At 38.8% G+C, this 26,721-nt stretch overlaps 1 protein-coding gene across 16 annotated transcripts in view; it reads left to right on the forward strand.

The window, feature by feature from the left end:
* Positions 1-26,721, forward strand: part of LOC310902999 (uncharacterized protein) — a 322,682-nt gene that overhangs the window by 212,611 nt on the left and 83,350 nt on the right. For 7 of the 16 annotated variants that reach the window (XR_014587205.1, XR_014587206.1, XR_014587207.1 and 4 more), the window contains one exon: positions 21,910-22,021. The gene's annotated coding sequence lies outside the window, so the exon portion shown is untranslated. Of the gene's footprint in view, positions 1-4,913; positions 4,932-12,567; positions 12,583-19,555; positions 19,637-20,290; positions 20,454-21,909; positions 22,022-26,721 lie in introns of those variants that run through there. The other 9 variants (XR_014587208.1, XR_014587211.1, XR_014587209.1 and 6 more) reach the window with 7 other exon arrangements.

Below are 26,721 nucleotides of genomic sequence, written 5' to 3' on the forward strand. Positions count from 1 at the left end.
TCTCTCAGCGACAGCAGGTAGTTCTAAGTATGAAGACCAAAGGATTCTTGCCAGATCACAGTTCAGATCACACCCATTTTCCACAAAATATGCAAGAAAATTCCCTGCTGTAGTGTGTTCTTGAAGCTTGAGGAGAGCAAAAGAAAATGAGAGAGGCACTGATAGGCTTGCTGAAGGGATGGGACAAGGTTTATGCTCGTGTAACAATTTGGTTTCTTTTTTCCATTACAAAGCTAAAAGGAACTTATCTTACTTGGCTTTGCATGTAGATTAAGTGTGTTATGAGAAAAATCCATTTTGTTATATAACCATGCTTGCCATGTGGAAATACAGCTGCACAGAGGCTGTGATAGACAAGGAGATGCTTTTGTTACAGCCTTGGCCATGAGTTAGGAATAGAGCTGTCTTTTCCATTAAAATACTGGCCAGATAGCTGTGGTATGAAATCAACAAGAAATCACAAAAGATCAGGAAGGATACTGTTTGAAAACAAAACAAAACAAAAAACTTATCACCTTTACAATAGAGGGCACACTTGATTAGTTTGTAACAACAGGGATATTTTGCGCTTTTCATTTAATGATGACTCAACAAGGAGAAGTTCTGAAAGCACACAGATAACACAAGACAAAATGATAATGACACTTGAGCATGCAATACGTTGCATGTGGTGGGCTTTCCGTTGACTTCAGGGGAAGTTAAATCTGTGTTTTTTTAGTGAAACCATATGAATAGATGTTATAGTGAGGCTAATAGAATATAATAAAGAGCCTTTTTTATGCTTGATTTTGGCACTGATCTGGTCTTGACTGACTCCACTGACCTTGGAGACCTTTATTTCATGCACATAGATCTTAACTTCATTTTCTGTTTATGTTGCAAGCTGTCCGGGGCAGGGCTCTCTCCTACTGTGTGTAACTACAGGATCTTGAAACCGGAGCTTTGATCCCATATAAGGCCAGAAGCTATAATTTTAATACCAACTCACATTGTTACTGAATGTAGGTACACTGAATAGAAACCAGTGGTATGGGTACCCTCCCATAGTGAATTGTGATTGTCTCTTTTGTTCTCAGTTGTTGAAGAGCAGAAGTATAACTCACTCTGAAGGTTGTTTTACAAAAATTCCCGAATTCACTGCTTTTTCTTATTTGTAGTTTTCCTGTTCATTATTCTTTCAACATGTGTTTTTATACTTGTATATCTTAGCAAAAAAATCAATTTGTCTAGGACAATCTATGTAAGAAGATCATACTGGCAATTAGCAGTTATTTATAGCACAAATTCCACCTATAATACGCTCTTACTAGATTGTACTTAAAAATCATTTACTAATGAAAAAATATGTGTGTAAATCTTCTAGTCTGATGTCATCTCTTACTGGTTTATTTCTTAAATCCATTAGCTTTTCTGCTGGTGCAGAAAGCTGAAAAAGTCTTGGAGAGAAAAGAAGTATACATAATATGTAATCATTCTGTTCAGAGCTGTAATCTTAAATTGCTATGCCAAGTTGTATAAGAAGAATATCGTTAGGTGTCTTCATGAAAAGTGAATCCTGAAGAAAAGAGGCTTTGATGTTTAAGCATTGTCAGAAAGGGATGCTGTGAACAGGGGTAGTTGATGGCATACAATTCTTATAAATACTTCATAATTATAAATAACTCCAAAATAATCACTTACTGAATAATTGCTCTAAAAATTAAGAACAGGAACAAACTGAAGAGTTGGTTTGGTATACTAGTGATTTTGAACATAAGCGAGTAGATAGAATGTAAGATTTAGGCACAAATTAGAATTTGTATGTTACAACTGCAACTTTAAAATAAGTCATGGCAAGAGGTAATTAAGAATTACAACTGAAACGTTACACAACTGAAATGTTACTTTGCAAGTTACCATTGTACTAGCATGGCCCAGCTCTTGGCACCAAATGCTTGGTTGCAGTAGGAAGTAGCTTAAGTAATTGAATTTATCTGCTAGTCCTGTGATGATCTTGATTATTGTAACTTAAAATGCTTTTAGGCATATCGTTTTGTTCTGTTGCCTTAAGTTTTTAAAGTTTAAAATTTAATAGTTATCTTTTAAATTCAAAGTTTGTGTGTGGAGATAGTATCTTGGATAGGAGCAACATATACAGCTGAAAAAATGAGGCATGATTTCAGGAACATGATGCCTTCTTTGCAGAACCTGCTTATTTGTATTTAAGACCTTGTTATCTTCGCTTTTGTTTTGGTAAGTGTAGAGAGTTCAGAACTGTCTTGCTTCGTAATGAGAACAAATTTATTAAAAATGCTGGCCCCAAATTGTTCATAATTGTCTCCTGTTTTCTTGAAATTAAATTGACGCAATATAGCAAGATTGGCCCTAGCAAGAGCTTTCTAGCTCCTTGCTCTATCTTTCTTCAGTATCCAGGAGAATTCCCTGTGCTAGTGTGAGCCCTCACTTTGAGCTATTCCTTTCCACTTTCTATCCTGTGTAACTTATATCCTCCATCCTCTATCATTTATACTGATCTGCTCTGTAATCTCCTTTCTTGTTCCGAAGCACTCTCTTCTGAAGTGTGTCCTTTGATCCATATAAAATTTAAGATCTCACCAAATAGCTGCCTGACTACCTTTTCTCTTTTAGATCTTTGAGTGTGTTCTTTCTCACGAAGACTTAATATTTTTTCTCTTTGATCTCTTCTGGGTTTCTTTTTATACTCTCTGGTCTAAACAAACTGCCCTACAGGCAATTTTGCCTACCTGCTCTGCATGATACATTTTTTGGCTTTGACACCCCATTTTTCACCTTGTTCTTTTTGGCTTTTTTACAGGTATTGCCCTGTTATCTTCCCAGCCATTTATTTTCTTATGTCCCACAGGTTTAATAGATTTGAAGTTGTATGTTATGGTATTTTTCTTAAAATAGCATGGTCCAGACCACTCTGGAAAACTTCCTTCTAGCTGTCTCCTCTTCCTCCTAATATGCTATGTTTTATCTGTTTCTAGACTCATTATTGTCATGGGGGGCGGGGGGGACACATCACAAAGTCATCTTATTCTACTGCTTCAATTTGGTCTTACGTGTGGTAAAATGGCTTAAGACTAAACCCCGTGAAAGTTATGGTCCAAGTCTCAGGTATTTGATAAGGGTTTCCTTACAATCGGTAAGGGAAATGGGCATTCCTGGTGGATAAGTCATCCTATCTTCAGTTAGTTCAGGTAATGGAGTGGACAATTTCCCTGCAGCTGGCTGAGAGTGTTGTCTTTAGAGGGGCCCTAGCGAACTGCATCTACTTGCTATCAACTCACCATCTACTTTAGTTACCAGAGATGAATCTTCTTAATCTGCAACCTGTGTATATGCAGCATAATTTGCATCAGAAGCTGAAATTATGGGCATCGGTATCTAGGTAGAGGTAAAACTTTCTGTTGGCATTGCTTCATGAAGGTCTCATGGGTGATTGTTACTACAAACATAGTTATGATAAGTTCTGTAGAACTATAAACTAGTCTCAGTTGCCCTACTGGAATCCAACTGAGATTAATTTCCTGCTTCTTCGCCCATTTTAAATTTGAACAAAGTATCTTAGAGAAAGCTTAGGACTATTGCAAGATAAAGACCTTAGTTATCTCTAAGTAACAGTCATGAACCAAACACTGTATTTAAGTGTGACTCCATCTTCATGTAAACAGCAAGTCTCGATTTTTTATTCTTTAAAGTGAGGAAGAAAGCAAAATGAAGGGAGGCAGTGCTAGTAAATGAAGGATACTGCATATTGAAGAATTCCTTTCAGGTTAAATGCACCGCAGTAGTGTTCTGTGGGCAGTTTACATGCTCAGCATACAGTGGATGACCAGCAAAATATGGTAACTGTAGGAAGATAAAGCCTGTGTAATTACCAGTACAATACAAGTTTTTGTTTTGTTTTGTTTGTTTTTTAATAGAAAGAGTGCTACCATAGATCTTGTGAATCACCCATTTATAGTTAGAAAATCACAGAAAAAAAGGCAATTGCTTTCTGCTGAGAAAAACACACACACAAAGCAACAGCGCTTAGGTGACACAAAAATCTTAGATTCTGGAAGATTTGTGATTTTTTTCTCACTTTGAGCTTGCAGAGAATTGGAAGGACTGTGGAATGAATGTTAGTTCTGTGAATGGAGGACGGGGATGGAAATTAAATGAGGAAGTTTCTGCTTAATGTGTTTTGGGGTTTGCTTGTAAAACATCGTTACACTCTTAGAAGGAGCTGCTTTCAAATCATTTGCAGAGATGATGCAGTAGTTGTGTATTCCTGCAAAACACAACACTTGACTGAATAATGGAGATGGAGATTGTGATTGCTGGTAAGAAAACAATACTGTGTGACACTCTCCTGCTAGAAGTGTAAACCATAATTCTCTCTTGAACTCTCTGTCCTTGATCCAAATGCATGATTGCAGGGACTCAAAGCCAGGTCTTGGCAAGGTGGCTGCTATGTTTTATGGGAATATTTATATGTATTTCAGAAGGTGAGAATGTGTTGAAACAGAACTTTGAGGGGGGATTTTTTGAATTTAAGGTTCTTTTCTTGCAGTCTCCACTTTTGTGAATGCTCGCCGAACACAGGTTTTAGGTGTTTAGGGCTCTGTGGTGTTTGAGCAGTATATTTTGTGTTTGACAATCAGTGAAGTGGTTGGGGGATGGAAGAGGGTTTGAAGTTATATTTTTACCCATGTATTGAATGAGATTTTTTGTGAGGATTAACATGTATGGTGTATCTTGGTTGCATAGAATCTTAGATTCAGTGTGATGCAGTGTTTCCAATTAATCACAGCTTCTTCTACATGTGTGCTTCCATCCGGAAAGCATTGTAAATTTGTTTTCCTAAACATGAGTTACTGTTGCAACTATCTGGCCTGAGTCATCACATGTAGCAGCTGGATGAAGACCTGATCAAGTTCAAAGTAAGTAAAGACTACACATTTGAAACCCAGTGTTTGTGAATGTGACTAGAAAACAACAGGTGTGAAGGCTGTTTTACACAGACCAGGAGTTTTGCCACCAGTGATCACACTTTCTCTCCATCAGCTGGGAAGGAAAAAAATAAAATTTTGCCAAAAGAAAAAAAAAAAAAAAACAAACCTCCAGAGTTCCAGAAAACCCCTCCTACACAACAGATTATATATAATTTTGTCATTCTTTTCCTAACATAATCAGAGCCTTGGTAGCTCATATGACTCTGCAGAGTTGCAGTAGTTGAAAAGCCATAGGCAAATACAAGTTTTAGAATATACATTTACAATGTATCTTTAATAGTAACTAGAAGAAATGCCACATTTCATTTCATTGGCAAAAATTTTGGATCCTTTTACTAGCAGCTAAATTCATAAGCAACCTCTAGACTAGTATAGATTCACTGAGATCTTTATAGAGCATTGCAGTCAATTAACAAATGCTTGTAAATGTGCTGATATAAATATGCTAAAAGATTGTTTACAGTTATACTTAGGATACTGAATAAGGTAAATCAGCATGTAGGTTTCTCAAAGCATACTTGTTATATAAGCTCATCGTTACTGTCCCTCAAACAGAGGTCTTACTGTTATATAATGTGCTGCATATTCTCTTTCAGGAGATCAGTGACCTGAATGTGTGCATTTTAGGAGTCTGTTACAATGTATTTGTCAAAACAGTGCACTTAGAGGCAAATTACAGAAGCAGACTGTTCTTCAGTATATGTTGTATTTTTTGGTACCCATAAAACTGATTTTTATACAAGTATCACAGGAATGATCAGATTTAAGTAAAATAATCTGTTAAACTGCTCTGACAAATACATTTGCCTTAATGTATTTTCATATCTTAAAGTACACTTTATCTTAGAATATATATTTATTACAGTCTGATCTACATTTCATGTATTGAGCATGATATCAAATAAGGTTGCTTTTTTTTAAGTTGCTAAGGTACCAAAAATCGGCATAGACTTTATTTTACCAAAAGCAACGAGCCGTCATCATCTACGGAAATGCGGTAACTTCTCATTGACATTGATGTGATAGCATGCACAGTCTTCAAGTGTTTAAGTGAAATAGCAGTAGTCTTGGTTTCATTCACTTTTTTTTTTTATTTATCACTCAGTCATTGAGCTATAAGTAAAGCATGCAGTTAAAAACTTGTGCTTTTTTAAATATTTTGGGGAAAGTGCGGTCATTGGAGCTAGCTATGATATCAGAAGTACAACAAACAACTACGAGCTAAACCATAACTGGAGTGTTCTTAATGCTCTTTGTGTGTGGTGCTCAGACTCAGGAGGGAGAGGCAGTGGTCAGTGCAGGTGCTGTGAGGGCATCAAATACACCAAAAAGGCTGAACCGAACAGAAGACACGGGGAAGCACCATTCTGCCTTGGTGAAAATACTGCTTTAGCACCAAATACTATCACCAGACTGGCTGACTGGAGAAATAAAACCTTAGAACAAACTGCTTATCCGAGCAACTCACCTGCAAATTGATTGAAGTTGAAATTTGAGTACTCCTTATCTAGGAGATACTGTAATTTTTATATGCCTATTGCTTGGGCTCCCTAGATTATGACTAGTCCTTTAAAAGGAAAAAGAGAGCTATGGCCATATGCCTTTCTGTGGCAAAGGCCAGACACAGATTCCACTAGTCCTGTCAAGTACAGGCATGTGCTGAACAATAACCACTGTGATTTCTGTGGAACAACTGGCATGGCTTATATTTGAGAGTTTATGTAGGTGCTCAGCATTGAGCCGTTACATGTCCCTAGGATAGTGGATCTTGCTATCTTAGAGATTGAGACTGTAAGACTTCAAGTTTTACTAATAATTTATTTCAAAATTTGTGAGAGAGATTGTGAAATGCCTATTGCAGTTCTAAGCCCAGTTGGATTTAGGTTTTTGTTTAAAAAGAAAAACAACAACAAAAAATGCCATATGGATGTCTTGGGGTCAGCATTAGAAACAGGACTGCATTGGCAGCTGAATAGTGTAGTAAGTATTTTTGATATAGGGTTGTTCCCTTTTTTACTTGCTTCCCAGTTATGTTTATTTGTGCCCTTTGCTCACTCCAGTTTATGACCATGCCTTGTGTGTATTTTGGAATGCCACGCGTTCAAGTCTAAGTGTACATAGAGGATCATAAGATCCTTCAGGTTAGCAGGGATGTCAGGAAAGCTCAGACCATCCAAGCAGGGTCAGCTGTGGGTCAGACCAGGTTGCTCAGGGCTCTCTCCAGTCAAATTTTGTGGAAGCCTCCCGGAATAGAGACAGCACAACCTTTCTGGGCAACCTGATCCACTGCTGGGCTGATTGCATGGGGAAAAAATGGTTTCCCTTTAGCCAGGCTGAACCTTTCTTATTCCAACTTACTGATGTCGTCTCTCATCCTCCCACCTGCACCACTGTGTAGCACCTGGCTCCATCTTCTTGATGACCTCACTGTAGGTCCAGGGCAGGGGGGTGTCTGCTGTTAGGTGTCCCTGAAGCCACTTCTTCTCCAGGTAGAAGCAACCCAGTTTCATCAGCCTCTCCTCGCAGGGCAAGTGCTTTAGGACTTGATGGTTCTCTGCTGAACTCCCTTTAGTTTATCAAGCCTTTCCTGTATTGGGTGGCCCAAAACTGTACCACAGTATCTAGATGATGTCTAGCAGGAGAAAAGTAAAGGGGGATAATCAGTTTTCTGAATCTGCTGTCTCTGCTGTGGTTCATAAAGCCCAGGAGAACTGTGGCCTTCGTTGGTGCCATAGCACACTGGCACGCAGCTTGCTGTCTGCCACATTCCCACGTCCTTTTCAGCAGAGTTGCTGTGCTGCCAGACAATCCCCAGCCTGTGGTGTTGTCTGTTACAATGGTTTCTACCTTCCTAGCTGCTAGACTTTGCATTTGTCTTTGCTGAATTTCACAAGGTTCCTTACTGCACTTAGTCCTGTCGCTGGATATTGCTTGCATGAATTTGGTATGACTATCACATAGTATCAATTTGGTATGACTATCACATAGTCAGAAATATTTTTCTGTAGGATAAGTATGAATGACAAGGGTAATAGTCTTTTCATTAGGGGTGATGCCATTCTTTACTTCCATTCTGAAATTTAGGCTAGTCCAGCAAAGCGGTAGTCTCACAATGTCCAAGTTGCAAGAAACTTGGACATCCAAAGGTCCCTTTCAACCTGAGCCATTCTGTAATTCTGTGTTTGCAAAGATATCAAATGCCAGAGCTAAGGTTATTTTATCACCTATAGCATCTGGTCCTATGAAGAAAGCAAGTCAGGTTAACTAGACCTTTGATCCTTTGCAATCTCGTTCTTATATTCTTATGAAATACTTGGAATCATCAGATGCGGATTTCTTCCACATTAAAAGAGCATTTTTATGCGGAGCATAAGCATCCAGGCCCCTAGAATGCATAAAAAGTAAGTCTCAGGAAGTTTGAATCCGAGAATTGTAATACTAGATCAAAGAACCATCCTTCTTAAGGTCAGGGTCATCCAGAAATTGATCTCTGCCTCAGACAGTGATTAAAAAGATGATGTCTTTAATGTCTAGGAAGATTTGCATCAGGCCTATGATCATACCTCTTTTTGGGGGGAGGGTCAAGGTAACTTAAAAGTTCTTTCAGATCTGTCTGCAGTTTTATAGTGTTGCACAATAGTGTTCTTAGAATCTTAGAATGGTTTGTGTTGGAAGGGACCTTAAAGATCATCTAATTCCAACTTCCCCCTGTCACGGGCAGGGACACCTCCCACCAGCCCAGGTTGCCCAAAGCCCCATCCAGCCTGGCCTTGAACACCCCCAGGGATGGGGCAGCCACAGGATCTCCGGGCAGCCTGTGCCAGTGCCTCACCACCCTCTGAGTAAAGAACTTCTTCCTTACGTTTAATCTAAATCTCCCCACTTTTAGTTATTCTTTGACCTATCGCAACACTCCCTGACAAAGAGTCCCTCCCCGGCTTTCCTGTAGGCCTCTTTAGGTACTGAAAGGCTGCTCTAAGGTTTCCCCGAAGCCTTCTCTTCTCCAGGCTGAACAACCCCAACTCCCTCAGCCTGTCTTCACAGGAGAAGTGCTCCAGACTTGATCATCTTTGTGCCCATCTGTGGTCTTGTTCTAATACATCCATGTCCTTCTTGTGCTGGGGGCCCCAGAGGTGAATGCAGGACTCCAGGTGGGGTTTTAAGAGAGCAGAGTAGAGAGGGAGAATCCCCTCCCTCACCCCACTGGCCACGCTGTGTTTGATGCTGCCTAGGACACAGTTGGCTTTCTGGGCTGCAGGTGCCCCTTGCTAGCTCATCCTGAGTTTGTCATCCACCAACACCCACAGGTCCTCAGGGCAGTGACATCAGTTGTTCTTCCCCTGTCCACCAACTCTGTAACTACATTGTAGAAGGCCAAAATTTGTCAGGCATGATTTTTGCCCTTAGTGAAGCCATGTTGTCTGTCAGCAGTCACCTCCTTATTTTCCATGTGCCTTAGTATAGTTTCCAGGAGATCTTCTCCATGTTCTTGCTGAGCACAGATGTGAGAGTAACTGGCCTGTAGTCCCCTGAGTCTTCCCTTTTTAAAAATTGGGGTTGTTTCCTCTCTTTCGGTCACTGGGAACTTCACCAGACTGTTGTGACTTCTCAAATACGATGGACAGTGGCTGAGCAACTTCATCTGCCTGTTCCCTCAGGACTAGTGGATGCACCTCATCAGGTCCCGTGGACTTGAACACACTTAGTGTCCCTGGATGGTCTCACAGTATCACAGATTTCTAGGTTGGAAGAGACCTCAAGATCATCGAGTCCAACCTCCAACCTAACACTAAGTACTCCACTAAACCATATCACTAAGGGCTACATCTAAACGTCTTTTAAAGACCTCCAGGAGTGGTGACTCCACCACCTCCCTGGGCAGCCCGTTCCAATGCTTAATAACCCTTTCGGTAAAGAAGTACTTCCTAACATCCAACCTAAAACTCCCCTGTCGCAACTTTCGCCCATTCCCCCTCGTCCTGTCACCATGCACGTGGGAGAACAGACCAACCCCCACCTCTCTACAGCCTCCTTTCAGGTAACTGTAGAGAGCAATAAGGTCGCCCCTGAGCCTCCTCTTCTCCAGGCTGAACAAGCCCAGGTCCCTCAGCCGCTCCTCATAAGACTTGTTCTCCAGACCCCTCACCAGCTTGGTCGCCCTTCTCTGGACTCGCTCGAGCACGTCCATGTCCTTCCTGTAGCGAGGGGCCCAAAACTGAACACAGTAGTCAAGGTGCGGCCTCACCAGAGCCGAGTACAGAGGCACAATCACTTCCCTAGACCTGCTGGCCACACTGCTTCTTATACAGGCCAGGATGCTGTTGGCCTTCTTGGCCACCTGAGCACACTGCTGGCTCATATTCAGCTGCCTATCAACCAATACTCCCAGGTCCTTCTCGGCCAGGCAGCTTTCCAGCCACTCATCTCCCAGCCTGTAGCTCTGCTTGGGGTTGTTGCGCCCCAGGTGCAGGACCCGGCACTTGGCCTTGTTGAACTTCATACAGTTGACCTCAGCCCATCGGTCCAGCCTATCGAGATCCTCCTGCAGAGCCTTCCTGCCCTCGAGCAGATCGACACATGCACTTAACTTGGTGTCATCTGCAAACTTACTGAGGGTGCACTGGACGCCCTCATCCAGATCATTGATAAAGATATTAAAGAGGACCGGCCCCAGTACCGAGCCCTGGGGGACACCACTAGTGACCGGCCTCCAACCAGATTTGAGTCCATTCACCACAACTCTCTGGGCCCGGCTATCCAGCCAGTTTCTAACCCAGCGAAGAGTACGTCCAAGCCCCGAGCAGCCAGTTTCTTGAGGAGAATGTTGTGGGAAACGGTGTCAAAAGCCTTACTGAGGTCAAGGTAGACCACATCCACAGCCTTTCCCTCATCCACCAAGCGCGTCACTTGGTCATAGAAGGAGATCAGGTTCGTCAAGCAGGACCTGCCTTTCATAAACCCGTGCTGACTGGGCCTGATTGCCTGCTTGCCCTGCAAGTGCCGCGTGATGACCCTCAAGATAATCTGCTCCATGAGCTTCCCTGGCACTGAGGTCAAACTGACAGGCCTATAGTTCCCCGGGTCTGCCCTGCAGCCCTTCTTATAGATGGGCGTCACATTGGCTAGCCGCCAGTCAACCGGGACCTCCCCCGATAGCCAGGACTGCCGATAAATGATGGAAAGCGGCTCGGCCAGCTCCTCCGCCAGTTCTTTCAGTACCCTCGGGTGCATCCCATCCGGCCCCATCGACTTGCGCACATCCAAGCTCCGTAGCAGGTCACCAACCATTTCCTCATGGATAGCGAAGGCCACATCCTGCTCCCCATCCCCTTCCACCAGCTCAGGGCACTGGGTATCCAGAGAACAACCGGTATTGCCGCTAAAGACTGAGGCAAAGGAGGCTTTAAGCACCTCAGCCTTTTCCTCATCCTTAGTAACTAGGTTTCCCCTCACATCCAGTAAAGGATGGAGATTCTCCTTAGTCCTCCGTTTCGCGTTGATATATTTGTAAAAGGATTTTTTGTTGTCTTTAACGGCAGTAGCCAGATTGAGCTCCAGATGAGCTTTGGCCTTTCTAATTTTCTCCCTGCACAGCCTCGCTACATCCTTGTAGTCCTCCTCAGTGGCCCGCCCTCTTTTCCAAAGATTATAAACCCTCTTTTTTCTGCTAAGCACAAGCCACAACTCTCTGTTGAGCCAGGCCGGTCTTCTTCCACGCCAGCTCGTCTTTGGGCACGTGGGGACGGACCGCTCCTGTGCCATCACGATTTCCTTCTTGAGGAGCGCCCAGCCTTCCTGGACTCCTCTGCCCTTCAGAACCGCCTCCCAAGGGACTCGGCCAACCAGCGTCCTGAGCAGCTCAAAGTCAGCCCTCCGGAAGTCCAATACAGCAGTTTTACTGGTCCCCTTCCTGGCCTCGCCAAGAATAGAGAACTCTACCATTTCGTGGTCACTCTGCCCCAGACAGCTTCCGACCACCACATCTCCCACCAGTCCTTCTCTGTTTGTGAAGAGAAGGTCTAGCGGGGCACCACCCCTGGTAGGTTCACTGACCAGCTGCGTCAGGAAGCTATCTCCCACGCTCCCAGGTCTCAAACCTGGTCTTAATTCTCCCAGTCCCTGTCTTTGCCTACTGCAACTTGGGTAGTGTGGCTTCAAAACTGATTCAATTTTGTTTCAGTCAAGCCAAAATATTGCTGGTTTCAGACTTCTTCGATGTCATCAAGAACTCATAGGACTCAGCTACCTTTGCTCTGGGACTTACTTTGTCGCATAAGAGGATTGTGTAGACCCTTCTTATCCTAGCTCTACAGCATGATTAGCTGCACTGTAAACAAACAATTTGCAATCAGGCATTCATTTCTATTCCATTGTTTTAATGTGGCGATGTCCTTAGAGTATACAACTTAAGTTTTAATTAGTTTTATTATCATTAGCCATTGTTGTTAGATAATTCCATGAAGAAAAGGGAAAACAACTTACATGCAACCAATGTATGTTCCATTTCAGCACCCTGAAAATGAAGGGTTGCTAGGAGAACAGCAGGCAGGAGGAGGGAGAAACTCTAGTTGACGTTGTGGTAGGTTTGATTCTCAACATTTTCTTTTATGTTTTTATTTTTTTGCAGATATCAGTAACAGTTTGTTCAAATACATTTTCTAGATTTCCAGGACATTTGCAGTTTTAGTACCTGTAGACAATACTGTCTATATTTGCCAGATGAGGTAGGATAGTGTATGTATATCTAGACTTGTAAATTTACAATAGAATGAGATGGAAGCTGTGGGCTGCAATTATATAGTGGTAAAACAGTCCAGAAGCTTGCTGAAATCTCTCTTTCTTTCACAGTGAAAGCTGTAGCATTGATGTGATACTGCTGTCTTATAAAACGGTTTTATTTTTAGTACTTTCTGGTAGATTTGCAAGTAAATTGTGTGATCCTTGTTATAGAAAGTCACTGTTTTTTAATACCTTTGCATAAACATATTGTGAAAAATAACCTCTTGAAGCCAACTGATGTATATACTAACAAAGGAATTTCAGTCAATATTTTCATGAAACTTTGTACCTTTTCTTAGCTTTTGATAAGAAAGACAGACACAAGATGAATTAGGCATCTGGAAGATTGCCTGAGGAAAAGGGAATTGACCTAAACAGTTGAATTTGGTGAAGGAGAAAATCTGAATCCAGGACAGATGGCATTGATACAATGCTGGGAGCTGTTTGGGAAGTAGTCTTCAGGTTTCTTATCAAAAAGTTGTTTTTGTTTTTTTTTTATTTATACTGACTTAAAAAAACAGTGTACAAAACCAGCTGCTTTTCCAAAAAGCTTATTGCATTCCTTCATAGCAAACAAGTCCAGAGCTAAGTACAGAAGCAATGAGCTATGTGAGTCAATAAAGCTTAAGATATGCTTGAAGTGAGCTTCTCTGAGTAAAAGATGATGTAGAATCTGCCAGGGTAGTGGAATATTTACACAACTAGGTACTCTGAGCTCTTTCACCCTTACATCTCTCTCTCTCAAAAAAAAAAAACAACAAACAAAAACAAACACTTGCAAGTTGTGTTTTTTTTTTGTTTCCTTTATTTTAAGGAAAAAGTAAAACATTGTTTGAACAGAACACAGGTCCCAAGGTTGGAGTTGCACAATTTAAAGTTAATACTAATAGTTCTGAGTCATTTCCTGTATTTCTTACTTTCTAATCATACAGGAGGCAGTCCTGTTACTTCATTTGGAGAATGCATTAATGATATAAAGTGGTAGGAATATAAGACTTACTGGTCTGGTCAAACAACAGGAATTAGCAAGTCTTTTCAACCTCAGTCATCTTTTTTTTTCTCTCAGACCTGTCTCTCTTTCAACTCAAATATTCACCTGATGGTCTTTTCTGTCTTTATCCTGAGATAAGTAGGATATCTATGTTTTCAAACCTCATACTTTCAAAATATGCTCTACTACTAAACTACTTCCCACAATATTTACACCTTGTACTCTTTTAGTTTTCTTGGACCAACCCTTGTGCTTCTGTGTACGCTATTCCCTTGCTCTTCTCTGTAAAGAGAATCACTGTGACCTTCAGTAAAGGGGCAGGAGATTTTTAAGCTCATAAGACTGGTCCCCAAGTCTTTTGAAGAGTTTCTCCATACTCGCCCAAACCTACTTTGCAAGGTTGTGTCAAGTCCATCTTAACACCCTCTATTTGAGGATAGACTGTATTTTACATCCACTGAGTCTGCAGGGCTATCATTTTCTCCACGGGTACTTTGTTCTTTAGGAAGTCCTTCAAGCACAAAGGATACTTTCATTATAACTGTACAAAGATACTTCAGCAAAATCATACCACTGTCAGCACTGTCATCTTACTAATGAAGAAAGACATAGTAGAAAAAAAAAAAAAGAAAAGAAATACAAGTAATCTGATTGCCATTTTATCCTACAGTGAGTAGAGGAGGTATACACACGTGTTCTGACCAAATACAAGAATGTGGATTTGCTAACAAATAACTGCTCAGATTTTATTTTGTTGTTGGTGTTAATAAGGGATGCATCTAGTTTGATTTTTTTGTTTGTTTGTTTGTATGAGTGGAGATCAAAGAGGGAAGAGCTAGAGCATCATTTCTGTTAGAGATGATCTTATTATCTATGAAGTATTATTAACCAGTTAGTGAGGAAGCCAACTGTTGGAACCAAGAGAAGTAAAGATGCAGTGCAAGACTAAGCTTTCAGAGTGAAAATGCTATTTTGGGTATTGTGTGAACATGAAGATCTTGCATGTGAATGCTAATGATTAAAACACAAAATACAGTGAGAAACTAGCAATATCATGATTGCTTCTTTTCATTGCAGCTTGGTAGTGTACTTTATAATTACTTCAATTTTGATGTCGGTGATAATTTATTACAAAAACAAAACAAAAACTCCTGAGCGCAAACATTGATTGAAGAACCTGGGATCAGATAGAGAGATACAAGTGAGAAGGGGGATGGAAAGCATGGGCTGAAATTATAAAGATTTTTGATTTTGTAACCTGATTTCTGTTGCTGTCAAAAGCTTTCATGTATGCACAGTATTTGAGTGTTTTAGATTATTACTAATAATTGGCCTTGAGTGCCTCCAAAGAACTTCTGAATTTCTAATACAAATTTATGAAGTGTTCTATAATACTGCACTGAAAAGTAATGTTGAAAAGAAAAAGAACATATGCTTCTGATCTATTAGTGCAACTTTTTCTGCACAGAAAAACTTTTTTGATAAGATTCAAACTCTTAATTAAATTTTAAAATTGAGAAGAGGCACTTTGGGGGCACTGCATTTATAAATAGTTGTCTCACATTATTTTTACTTAAATAATCCTTCTGTCCCCACCCACTTAACAGTTCCAGTGGTATTTTTGAATGGAGTTTTGCTCTTCAGTGTCTTACCTACAATTGAAGAAAGAAGAATGTACTTTTTTTTTCTTGGTTTATAGTTTCGATTGTTATTTGGAATTTTTTATGAAAAGTCTAGATGCAGAAAATAGGAAATACCGGCACAGGGATGCACATGAAACTTAAGCCATCTGAAAATGCAAATGAAGTGTCCATTTGTGCTGATCATGTAGAGTTATTTGTGGAAATGTCCTCAAGAGCAAAAAAATTTTAGAGATACAATATATGAAATGTAAGTGTTAACTCTAGACTGCACTAATGTTCTATGCATCGGTTCTCAATCACTAAAATAAGGGTAATAGCTCCTTCCTTCTGCCCATTCGTTTTATTTTTGACATACAGCTTGAATTTAGCAGTCTGGGACTCTCTCAGAGTATGATTGGCAGCATGGAATTCTTGAGTACGACTGTTACACTAATAACATATAATAGGTGTTACTTCATCAGCTATCAGGTTTTCTTTTCACTGTTAAGACCATGACTATGGTTTTCAATGCAATTTTAGTTAAACCCTACAGGCATTCTGTCATTACTGTTGTGTACATTCTGATAATCTGGTTCCTAAACATATTACTTTTTTTTTTTTTTTGAGTTAAAGCTCATACTAGCTTTTACAAGATAAGAGTTAGTAATTTAACACGTAAATCAACCTGCTGTTACTCACCTAGGTTTATTTTCTACTAAATTATTCTAACCCTTTCCCTTCCCCCAAAATAAAAAGAGTAGCATGTTTGTGCAATGGCAAGTGTGTGACACTTTCTCTCGGGAATATTTAACAGTGCTAATTTTCAGAACTGTGGAAATGAAAGATGCTTACAGCTCCCATCATAAAGACTGTACAGAGATAGGTTTGTCATTAGCATGCACACAGTCCTTAGACTGTCAATTACGTAAGTTCAAACATAGATAGTAATTTCAGACAACTTACTGCTCATCCCTGTTTTCTACCAGTGAAATATTTAAAGATAGAGTACCTACATAAAATGTAATGAGTGCTAGTAGTGTGAAGTGAAAATGATTTGTTTATGCTCTTTCACAGTAAAACATGTTCTAATTTTTTTATCTGCATTGCTGCAGTGATTTGAGAGCCATATCACGTTCTCCAGGGGCATTATTACAAAACCAGAATTAAAGTTCAGCCTACTCGATCTAATTGTATCATAAAGCAGTCAAGAAAATGCTGATGACAGTTGAACTATCAATAGTTTATCAAGTTTTACAGACTAATGGAATGTATATCGCCAGTACTTATGTTAATAATGATTTTATATTAATGTTTTTAAACAAAGACATAGATTAGAGAATATCCATTGAAGAAAATGTCTGATAGTTCTCTAGAAAATATTTTTTCTTCTCTTCTTTTTTAACATTCACAACACTCATTTTTTAACATTCAGAAATTCTTAACAGATGCAGTTTGCTTGTTGAGGAAGAACGTGTTAATGAAAGGTTAATTGGAGAAGAGCTAATCAACATGCATGGATCATTTATTCTTGGCTGTATACTGTCTCTCCCTTTCCCTCTTACTGTATTCACATGTGCATGTACCTTTCTGTCCAGGTACATATTTTATGTTAGAACTTTATCATATTTACTTGTTCTAACTTGTAAAGCTAATTTTTTGTAGTTACATGTCACTGATTTGATGATTTTGAGAATTTGCAGGCATTTTAAGAGCCGCTTAAACTGACAATCATAACTGGATTCATCCTTTTTCTACAAAAGGATATAAAAATAGTAAATTTTTATTACTTCTGAATTTTTAATTGAACTGCAGAAATCTAGATGACATGCTACGGAATATATGTGATACATGTGATACAGAGTAGGATTTTTTTGCTGTTTGTTTGCATGTTGTTTAAATTTCAGAAGTAAATCTTGAAGGTTCTTTTCATTTTTGAAAAGCATCCAGTGCTGGCAGTTTTATAACTTTTCATTTGCATTGATTAAAACTAAGTTTGCAAGCGAACTGGAGATACCAAATGCTCGTCATGATGAGCTGGTGTGTAAAGGAGCTCTGTATTCCAGGGCAGATTGCTGTGCGTTCTGCAATTTGTGGTGCTCTCAAGTTTTAGGGGAGACAGTACATTAACAAAAAACCATGAGCAGAATCCAGAGGGTTGTCTGTGAGGAACGGGTAACTTAAAAGATTTTGTCCCATTTTCAGAAGTGGTGCCATTATGAGATCTGCATTATATCCTAAATAGGTATGGCCATTTGGTGTTGTGGGGAAAAAAATAAGTCATAACTGTGCTGGTAACTACTCAGCTGCTTGACCATCGTAATTCAGTAACATTCCCTCACCTTTTATTCCTGCCTCAAGCATTGTGTGTTTGCTTATGTTATACAGATAACTGACTGCACAAGTTTTGGGGTGTGGATTGTTGTTTGTTTTTGTCTGTGGTTGCTTCTTTTAGAAGTTTAGGTTTTTCACTCTGTACTGCATTCTAACGCTGAATTTTTATAACTGTTACCTTCAATGCAATCTGTGGACGTGAATCAATGAAATGTAGATAACAAGATTATATATTACTTCTGAGTTAACATGCTTGTGGTTTATTGACATGATCCAGAAGGTACTGAAAGTCAGTTTCTTACAGATTAATTTATATTGGCTAAGTATTTACCTATCAGTTAATCAGTTGTGCCTTCATGTTTGCTTAATGGTAGGTATTTGCTTAAGGTACTTAGTCGTATACCAGTGCTACGCAATAGCAGAACTCACAGTGGCATGTACTGTAGTTATGCCAGTACGTTAGTAAAGTTCTCAGTCTAATTGCAGACTAAGAGCCAGAGATAATTCTGAGGAACCATCTGTTGATCAGGGAGAAACTGAATAAAGTAAAGATAAACAGAGAGGCAAAGAAGATTCATGAAAGGAAAAAGAGTCTCAGAGAAGAAAAATAAGCTTTGGTTTCTCATTGTCAAGTTTTGAAAAAATGAAGCTTACACATTCGGTGTTACTGGGAAGCAGGTTTATTAAAGGTAACATAAAAATGTGAATCAAGTAAAAAGGAATAAGATAAAACATTTGAAGGTGTATTTAGTGGAAGTTAACTGACATATTCAGAGTACGTTAAGGTATAACATCCTGTGGATCAGGCATGTCACAGAAGTTACAGGCATCAATGGAAAGGATTTGAAGGTCACTTTTCCCATATTAAGGAATGAGATTAGGAAAAGTTTAACAACAACAAAACCCTAGCTACCTAATTTTATGAGCTGCAAATTTGAGCTGAGGGCTACTATTGGTGCAAATACTGTTTTTTGCTAGCTGTTGTCTGTGTACACCTCGTGTGATCCATATTATCTAATGAATAATTGCATCTGTCCTGTCACTCTTGTATTCATTCTTAGTAAAATGATCATCATCAAATAGAGCCACACAGTATCTCTACAGATATTTGTTACTGGGAAAAGGCTCTGTTGTGAACGTGCTAAGATGCTGCTATTGCTTCTTACTCTGGGGGATGATGATGGTCTACTTTGGAAAAAATTTCGCCCTTGCAAAAAATGGAAGAGAAATATTTAAAACCTGACCACAGGAACAACGTGTCATAAAAACGGCAGCACCTGGAGTTAGTGCATCTTACAGAATTTTGTTCTTAGTTGGTATTTAATCGTCTCAAATCACACACAAGTGCTGATTTACTGTTGTTTCTTATATCCAAAATGCCACTGATGGAAGAGAGAACATTTTCCATGCTTGGGTTTTGGTTAATTTGAAGAAAGGCAAGTTGTATTATTCTGGATAATTTCAGTCATTAACCAGAGAAGTCATGAATTTCCAAATATTGCAGAAAATAGCTTTGAATTTTGTGAAGCATAAGTTCCTTCCAAATTTGCGAGAGGTGTTTCTTAGTGGTGGGTGCAAATGTCTCAAGAGTCTTAAATTCCTTTCATGACTGTTAATGCTCCCCCTCCCCCCTTTGGGTTGTAAAGTGTTAAAAAGCAGTGAACAGCGTTTTCTGAAGATTTTGCTATGGGTGCCAGGAGAGTTTCTAGGCCATTATCAGAACAATTTTGATCAATATATTAGTAATTTATGTGTGCTTTAAAGTATGTGTAACAAAAGTGAACTTATTCCAGATTCAGCCCTATTCGTATTGTTCATCTTTACTCTAGGGATTTGTTTCAAGGATGAAGATGCCTCTCTCAACCATGAGATTTGCAGGATTGACTTGACTTTGTTATGGTTTTGGTTTGGTGTGTTTTTTTTGTTGTTTTTGTTTGTTTGTTTTTTTTCAATGCAAAGAAAACATAATGCAAAATCTTCTAGACCAGAAAAATAAACGTAGTTTAAAAAAGAATTTAACGCAAGATGTTTGCTATTCAACTATAGCTGTTTAGAATTAAGTAGCCAATCAGTTAAAATCACTAAGTAGCAGGAAAAAAAGTGTTTTTTTATTAGTAGTAGCATCTCTCTTTTAGACAATGAATTCAGCAAATACAGCAGTATGCTATTTTCTTTTTCCTGTTTTCTTTATTATATTAAACTTCTATTAAATGTAATTAAAAATGTAATCAAGCTTTCCTTTAGAATTCTCACTTTTATAATTATGAGGATGCCATTGTTTTTCAACTTGACTACATTTTTAAGAGTAGAATGAGTAGATTCTTTGCTTTATTTGCTATAAAATGTAGGACCCCTGCTGTTTCATTTCTATTAAATGATGCCAATTTTCCAGTAAGGGTAAGTTTGTCTAACTGATAAGTAGTTATTATGTAAGAAGAGTCGGTAATTTCCTGGCTTCATAAATACAGGTTGCCTCATACCTTACATCATTAAATAGCAGAGCTGCTCAGGTGAAGAACTTAGCTCTCAGAGTTGGTTCAACTGACTAACTTCTTTTCACTAAGCACAGGGAAATGTGTTGAAGAACATTGTGAATATTGAACAAAATAGAAAGCAGGAACTGAGCTGACAAGTGCACTTCTCATAAGAGCCTAACAAATCAGAAGGAGAAAAGGAACTATAATGAGACACCGAAGTCAAAAGTACCAATCTCTTTAGAAGTTCTCTGTATGTTTATGATTTTCTCTTTGTCTATAATCTTACACTTAATTGAGCAATTTGTTACTTGACCAATTTTTAAAACGGCTGACTCCAAAAGCAGTGTCATTTTTCATCATTTTATCTAGCAGGACCTTTGGGTTTCTTGTTTTGAAGCTAAGTGAAAAAGTGGGGCTAGCAGATAACAGAGGTTTCCTCTATGTTTGTTCTTTGTTAGAAGCTGCTCATGGGAGGATAAGACAAAGAGAACTTTTCCCTCTTTTAGTTTATTCAAAGACATGACAGCTTTTCATGCTTTGTGGTTGCAAACGATTTCCTGGTATCTCCTGCGATACTGTAAAATTCACATTGACTAACGAGCATAAGGATGAAGAGGTCTCTTCCTCTATTTTCACTTCAGACCAGCTGAATTAACTAGTAAAAGTGTTTGCAGCGAGCTGTGCTGTTCAAAGTAGTGTAATAACGACATGATAGACTGGGTGCTTGCGAAGTCTGAGAGAGAGCGTTACTTCAAGGTCAGTGAAGCCCTGTGCTTCAAACCCGTAGCGATTTGTAGCATCTCTATTGTAACTCCTTTAATTTTAATTAGTTCCTTACAGTTAACTGTATTTTCCCAAGTTTTCATGTGTTCAGAAGAATCTGGTACCTAAACAATATTATTTTTTTTAGAGTTCTTGGAAATGGCATCAAGTAAATCTGACATGCTTATGTATCATTTTTTAGTGTTTGACAGTTGTTTGGCACTTGCAAAATTATGTCAAGAAGAAGGAACCCTATATACAGGGAATGCAGAAATAAAGCAGTAACGAACCCACTTTTTGCAATTAGTGGCTTCACATTATCAGCCAAAACCTGCTAGTGTGGGGGATCACTGGGTTTTACCATTACTAGCTCTTAGTAAGGCTGAAGGCTCACAGAATCAACAGGGAAAATGAATGTAAACTTTAAGTATAAAATTGTTCAAATGATGCGTGAGTTGTCAGACATGGCTTGCTGCATAATATTACATCAGTTCTTCTACCCTGATAACCGGTTAAAATAAGTAATTATATCTTAAAGGAATATTATATAATATATTATATTTAGAAGGAAGTTTCTCTATTTGGTATTTAACGGGTGGCATCTGTTGCCAGTGCTGAGTTTACCTCTTACTTAGAGGAATTGCTTTAGAGACCAAGTAATTAGGAGATTTTTATTCATGTAAGTTTTAATTTATCCTATAATGAGAAATCTTTTACAGTTTGTGAATGCTCACACTTGCCTTACTAAGTTGTTCTTAGATACTTGTTCAAACTTCAAGGTCTATGACAGTAAAACAGTCTTTTGGTACTCTGAGCTTATGCAGTACCCACAGAGCTTCTATTTGTTCTTAGTAAACGTAAGTGTGTTTTGTTTGGTTTTTTTTTTTTTACCTGTAGATTTCAGAATGTCCTAATGGAAAGTATTTTTTTTTGTCCTTCTGCAGGGAAGGAAAAAAAGACACAAACTTAGACTTGGGCAGCACCACAGAACAGGTCACTAGCAGAGCCAGCAATATTGCTGAGTCCTCTTCATTATCAAGCCAGTAGACCATCTAGGTGAGTAAGTACTGCTGTTAGATGCCACAAAGATGCAATATGTTGATATATCTTCTCCTGTCCCAAAGGAGTAGTTCTGCTTATAGAGCAATACTTTAGCCTATGCAAAGAATCTGTCTTAATTTTTACCATGCTCTGCTGACTGGTTAAATAGTTTTTTACTTGTTAGGTTTATGCTTATATATAGGGGGCTAAGAAAAGGAGAAAAAATCTTTGAAATATTGAATGCATTAAAATGGCTAGGTTTGACCACAGTATAATGCTACAAATCAGAGAGACCAAATATCAAAGTAAATTATTCACGTATGTGCCAAAGGCTTTAAACAATGTTTGCCCCTCTCGAGGCCCTTTATGTCAAATAATATGCTGTTTGTGTATATCAAATCCTTGGAAAATATGTTGTTCTGGGTCATCAAAGCTACTAGGCTGGCCGACACAATTTTTGGTTTAGCAAGAATAATTTGTATTACTCTGGCTAGTGCCAGAGCAGGCCAAATATATATATACTAACAGCACATATATTACAGTAGCCACGTACAGTGAAGGTACTTAATAATTTGGCAGAACCTAAAGGGGGCTACAGGAAGGCTGGGGAGGGACTCTTTGTCAGGGAGTGTAGCAATAGAACAAAGGTGTAATGGTTTTAAACTAAAAAGGGGTAGATTTAGATTAAATATTCTATGAGGGTGGTGAGGCACTGGCACAGTTTGCCTAGAGAAGCTGTGGCTGCTCCATCCCTGGAAGTGTTCAAGGCCAGGCTGGATGGGTGTTGAGCATCCTGGTCTGGTGGGAGGTGTCCCTGCCCATGGCAGGGGAGTTGGAACTGAACAATCTTTAAGGTCCCTTCCAACCCAAACCATTTTGTGGTTCTACGATTCTATGATCATCTAAGGAAACAAATTAATCCAATTTACTGTATGCATTATTTCTTTATATTTCCCCATACCTTCTAGAAGGTAGAAAACCTAGGATCATGGAAATATCCCGCTGGCAGTATAGTATATGTGACTTTTCTGTAATTGAACAGGCAGGCAGATTCTGTTATTATTATTTTTTTTTCTGGTCATAATAACATGCAATTATCTATATTTGGCATTATTCCATATACATTCTTTTTTTTTTTAATCTCCCACAGTACTTTTCCACTGAAGTAAGCTTCTCTTCCACTGCTAATTAAAGACTTTTGAAACTTTATTAACAGGAATAATTTTATTTCAGTTTTTTAATTCAAGCAGTTTGTGTCCTTCTGGCCTCCCACCTTTTAAGAACATTATTTGTTTGCTAAATGACCATCATGAGACAAGATCTGTGCTGACATTGATAGTCGTGTTAGTAGACACAATACAAGATAAATTAGACAGTTGTAGGACATAATTTTTATACTTTTTCACTGGTATGCCTGCATTATCATTCTTAATGAGAACTAGATGGGGCTGCCAATAAACACTTGCCATTCATAGGTGACTCACCCTGCCACACTTTTCTGTATGAGAGTTATTTGTAGATATAAAATTAAACAATGTTTGCAAACTTCAGAAACTTCACATTTGACCATGGGAAAAGTCAGTTACAGACCCCACAGATGCACATTCATTGTCTACTCTTGTCTTTCAATACCAATAATAGTTAAAATAACCAGTCAGGAAAGAGGCAAATCCTCCAGTATTTACAATGTGTGAGTCAAGGTTGGATCCCTTCATCGAAGATACGCTGTGCCTTACACAGAATCTCACAGGTGGGATGCAGAAATTGTTATGCAAGGTTTTGTGGTCTGTGTTATGCAGGAGGTCAGTGTAGGCTGTCTCAGTAGTTCTGTCCTGCCTCAGATTGAATGAATCTTTTCTATTTGGCCTGGGATATTGGGAATGGTAATAGGTGATGGCAGGGGGAAGTTAAGTAAAGCTGTTGTGAACAAACGGTTAAAAAAAAAAAAAAGACAACTTTTTTCCAGTTTGAATCTGTCTCTTTCAGCAGCACTGAAATTTGTGATCATTAGAGGGAAACTGATACTCTTTAGAAGGGTTGTGTGAGGAAAAAGGAAAACAGGGGGAATAACTTTAGTTTGTTCCCCTCAAGAGCAGAATCTGATCATTTAGCAGTTGTAATAAAATAAAGGAAAAAAAAAAATCCATAGATCTCTCTTGCCAATGAGACCCTCAAGACAGTAAAACACAGAAGAGCTAGAACTTCAGGGAAAAGAAAGGACTGTTCCAAAGTAAATCACTGACATTTCGGGGGGGCGGAATTGTGAGTTTAAGAAAGACAATATAAACAAAATTGAGGAAAAAGAGAAGATGATAGGTGAGTGCCTTCTCCTAATAGACCTTGTGAAATATGCCTAGCAGTTCCAATATACCAGAGAGAATTCATTCATTCAGCTTTTAGCTCTGCAAGTTCCTTTAGGGTAATATGAATAGAAATGATAACCCAAATTTAATAAAATAGAATGGAAAAGACAAAAGGGTGACATTTTTAGGAAGATAATATAGATAAAGAGCAATGTTTATTTTACATTAATTTCATTTTAGTGCAGGTTTTCGCAGTCTATCCAATATATTCCCTGCACAGTGCTCATGTTTCAACTTTACATCATCCTGGAGGAATGGGGTGTATTGATGGCAAGCTTCCAGTGCTGTAAACAAATAACTCAGAAACAACATTTGTCATGTAGCCAGGAAATGTAGCACATGGTATTAGGACATAATTCAGAAGAAGTTAATAATAATAATAACTGAAATCTATCCTTCAGAATTACTCTAGAAGCTTAATGGAGGATAAATGTTATGTATCATAGTAATCAGGCTCCCATTTTACTGTCAGTTTTTTTATGCAACCATTCAGGTATGGGTGAGAGTGGGTTTGTTGGGATGGAGAAGGGGAAAGGAATTTGAGTTTTAGAAACTATTTTATGTAATTTAATGTATTTTATTCAAGCTAACTTCAAATAGATTTTTAATCTGAAAAGAATCTTTGCAAGTAGGACCCTAATTTCAGTAGTACTTCAGCAGTGACACTAAGCCTGTTTCTATGGAGTCACTTATATAACTTAGATAAGTGGATTAATAAAAAAAAATAAAAATAAATAAAAGGAAAATCAGTATGTTGAACCCAAAGATAGCCATCTAGCTTGCTATTTGGGATTTATGGTTGTGTACCCTTTCTATGTTGTGCTTACAGGGCAGCGGATTCCAAAGTCTGATTACCAATTATCCATACCACTTAATGTTTACACTTTTTGTTAATAGATTTATTTTTCTTTTTTTTTTTTTTTTGAATGTTTAAGTTACATCTAGGCATGTGCATCTATGATGACTTTGGGAGGAAGGAAATTTGTCCAATTCTGCTTCTAGTGGTTTTTATCAGTCTGCTTTTGTTTGAATCTGCCTTTGCTCTCTATTTTATACTTAGAGCAAGATACTTGTAAATCTTCATATGTCTAAGGTATCTAAGGAAGATCTTGTTTTCCTTTGCAGCTGTGGCTTGTGACCTAGCTGTATTTCAGAATCTCAAGCTTGTCTGTGGAAGTTAGGTGTTACAGAGCTGTCATTTTGGGAAGCTAACAGTGATATGTATGCGATCTCTTAAGTCAGAATGACATCACTGATGATTATTACTGAAAACTAGGTCAGTTTCTGAGAAATCAGGACAACAGACAACAAGAGTCAAGGAAAAGGAGGAGAAACTGGGCTTGCGGTTGAAAATTTCATCTTCCTTGTGACCTATCTCCTCACATCTTGGAAACTGTGCCTCCTGTTTCTTTTCCTGGTTAACTGTGGTAGATTCAGTCATGGCCCCTGGAGCTGCTTTCAAATCAACAAAGAGCTGACAGTAACATCTGGAATATGAGGAGAAAAAAAGACTTCTGCTGTACCACATTGTATAACTTTGTATGTGATACCATTAGTGAAAAAGAATAAGTTTTTGAGTGGCAGCTTTTAAGAGCTAAATATGTAACTGCAAATAGCAATACAAGACTCCAGATTTGCATTCATTAGTGTTAGATGCACAAACACATTGTGGACAAAAGCTAGGATAAAGCTCCTTGGGGGGGGGGGGTCAGAGTAGAGCTTGAAGATGAAGCTTTCTGAGAAAGAAGGGATGGGAGCTAGTCTGAGTAATCTATTCAGAGGATGCATACAGCAGGAAATTCTACTCACCAAATCCTTGAGTTTCTTTTTGCATCTCTACACGCGGCTCCCAAATCAAAGCAGAAGACAAACATATCTGAGACTACCTGTGGTTTCACTCCATTCTCATCTTTTCTAGTACCTTCTTTCTCCTCATGAATCCCTGGCTCCTCTTTATTAAAAGGACACTCCTTCAGACTTTCTTCCTTTAGTACTTACAGACCACGTGCTGTCTCAGCTGCGGGAGGGTGTTGTTAGAAAATCCTTTCTGACAATTGTCAGAAAGACTAGCAACCTCAGAAGATGTCCTTCTGAAATCATTTCACTTTTTAATGAACATTTTGAGTTAACAGTCTGCTTGCTTGCCTGGTCCAATAAAGCATAGGATCTTGTGGCTTTGTCTGTTAAAATTCTGGTAGGAGTTCCAGCCTCTGAAGGGGATACAGGGTTTTTTCTTCAGCTATCCTAACTTCTTTATTAGTGGCAGTTTTTGTCGCAGAAAGAAGTCAAGCAGTGTAGATCTTATATTCTCATCAAGTATCTAAAACTCTTTGCTGTCTCCTACCACTTTCA

This window comes from Anser anser, assembly GCF_964211835.1.
Source record: "Anser anser genome assembly, chromosome: 7".
Taxonomy (NCBI): domain Eukaryota; kingdom Metazoa; phylum Chordata; class Aves; order Anseriformes; family Anatidae; genus Anser; species Anser anser.